Source organism: Miscanthus floridulus, chromosome 18 (genome assembly GCF_019320115.1).
Source record: "Miscanthus floridulus cultivar M001 chromosome 18, ASM1932011v1, whole genome shotgun sequence".
Lineage (NCBI taxonomy): Eukaryota > Viridiplantae > Streptophyta > Magnoliopsida > Poales > Poaceae > Miscanthus > Miscanthus floridulus.
The window spans coordinates 118122765-118125705 of record NC_089597.1 but is presented as its reverse complement, the minus strand read 5'-3'; positions in this window follow the sequence as shown (position 1 = coordinate 118125705).

Sequence of the window (2941 nt, the reverse complement as noted above, 5' to 3'; positions counted from 1 at the left end):
ATGTAGCCAGAGTCCGGTCACCTAGCCTTGACATCTTCATCATCGACTGGACGCTAAAGCTCCTTCTGACCGGAACGCTAGAAAAACACTGTTTTAGTGTCCGGTCACTCCTTCGGCAGCAGGTTCACCTCCTGTGAACTGACCGAACGCTGGACATCAGAGTCCGGTGCAGCGTCCGGTCACTCCTTCTTTAGCAAATCTTCAAAGTCCTTCGCGCTGCCTGTTCCCAATCAAGTCCCAACTCCAATAAGATCCAAATAAACACCAATTGGGACTGATGTGAGTGACCTTTCTCAAACCCTCAAGTTTTTCAAAATATTTTGCCTTAGGCTATAATTCTTTTTAAGAAAATAGGCAATAAGAGGGCGATTTAAGATAAATGAGAAAACAACATTCATGCATATGCAATGCAATACTTGAAAGTAAATCTAGTTGCTTGTCAAGTTTGATCCAAGGTTAAGCTTCTTCACACGCTTTTCGACGGCTATCTTAACCATGTTAGACAAGCCCTATATGCAATATAAAACATTAAACATGTTGTATATACAATGCAATGCAAGGAACAACACAAGCTCAATATTTAGTGAAGTTACTAAAATCAAGCACATTAAGCTCATTCCGCAATCTACAAAATGTTGCCTCATCTAGCGATTTAGTAAAGATATCCGCCAATTGATCCTTGGTCCTTACACCTTCTAGTGATATATCATTTCTAGCCACATGATCTCTTAGAAAATGATGGCGGATATCTATGTGCTTGGTGCGAGAGTGTTGAACCAGATTATTTGCAAGTTTTACCACACTTTTATTGTCGCACAAAAGAGGTACTTTATCTAGAACTACACCATAGTCTAGCAAAGTTTGTTTCATATAAAGGATTTGTGCACAATAAGCACCCGCGGCAATGTATTCCGCTTCGGCGGTAGACAAAGCCACACTATTTTGTTTCTTAGAGGACCAAGACACAAGTGATCTACCAAGCAAATGGCACCCTCTAGATGTGCTTTTTCTATCAACTTTGCACCCGGCATAATCCGAATCGGAATAGCCAATTAATTCAAATCTAGCTCCTTTGGGATACCAAAGGCCAATGCTTGGTGTGTGCTTAAGATACCTAAGGATTCTTTTTATGGCAATTAAATGAGTTTCCTTAGGATTAGCTTGAAACCTAGCACACATACACACACTAAACATGATGTCGGGCCTAGATACGGTCAAATACAACAAGCTACCAATTATAGAGCGATAGAGAGTTTGATCAACTGGGTTACCTCCCTCATCTAGGTCGAGATGTCCATTGGTTTGCATTGGTGTCTTGATTGGCTTACATTCATCCATCTTGAATCTCTTGAGAAGACCATTAGTGTATTTCTCTTGAGAGATGAAAATCCTGTCTCTCATTTGCTTGACTTGAAAACCAAGAAAGAATATAAGCTCACCAATCATGGACATCTCGAACTCCTTCGACATCAATTCACCAAATTCTTTGCAAGAGTCTTTATTTGATGATCTAAAGATGATATCATCAACATAGACTTGACAAATGAAGATATGCCCATCAAGCTTCTTGGTGAATAGTGTGGTGTCGACCTTCCCAATTGTGAAGCCCTTCTCAATGAGGAAGTCCCGAAGGCGCTCATACCAAGCTCTTAGGGCTTGCTTAAGCCCATATAGTGCCTTGGACAACCTATAAACATGATTAGGATATCTAGGGTCTTCAAACCCGGGAGGTTGATCAATATAGACTAGTTCATTAATAAAGCCATTTAAAAAGCACTTTTCACATCCATTTGATAAAGCTTTATTTCATGATGTGATGCATATGCAAGGAGGATACGGATGGCTTCTAATCTTGCAACCGGTGCAAAGGTCTCTCCAAAGTCCAAACCTTCAACTTGAGAGAACCCCTTTGCAACTAGTCTTGCCTTATTCCTCACAACAACACCTTGATCATCTTGCTTGTTTTGGAACACCCACTTTGTTCCAATGACTCTTGCACCTTTTGGCCGCTCTTCAAGAGTCCAAACTTCATTATGAGTGAAGTTGTTCAACTCTTCATGCATGGCATTTATTCAATCTGGATGTTGAAGAGCTTCTTCTACCTTAGTAGGCTCAAAGCAAGAGACAAAAGAGTGATGAGCAATAAATGAAGCAAGTTTTTGAGATCAAGTCATTACACCCTTTGATGGACTACCTATGATGAGATCTTGTGGATGATCTTGTAGTAGAGGTGTATTTCTTCTATTGACCACTTGAGGAGGAGGTTGTGGAGCATCAACATCTTGTGCTTGTACCACCATTTGCTCATGGGAGACATGAGTGTTTTCATTTTCTACTCTCCCATCTTTTTCACCATCTTGTGGTACACTTGATGAAGAGGGTGGATCAATCACTTGTACATCATCTTCATCATCTTTTGGCTTGATGTCTCCAACCAGAATATTCTTCATAGCCTCCCTCAATGGTTCATCACCTACATCATCAAGATTCTCATGTGCTCCTTGGAAGCCGTTAGATTCATCAAATTCCACATCATATGTTTCTTCAACCAAGCCGGTGGCATGATTAAGTACACTATATGCTTTGGACTCTGATTAGTAACCAACAAGAAAACCAATATCACAATGTCTTTGGAACTTCCCTAGGTGTTGCCGCTTCTTGTAGATGTAGCATTTGCAACCAAACACCCTAAAGAAGGAGACATCCGACTTCTTCCCATTGAGCAACTCATAAGGTGTCTTGCCAAGGAACTTTTGAAGGAATAGGTGGTTGGATGCATAGCATGCGGTGTTGATTGCTTCCGCCCATAGAGCTTTGAGGGTGTTGTACTCATCAAGCATTGTTCTAGCAAGAGTGATAAATGTCCAGTTCTTCCTCTCAACTACACCATTTTGTTGAGGGGTATATATTGCAGAGACTTCATGTTTGATTCCAACTTCAT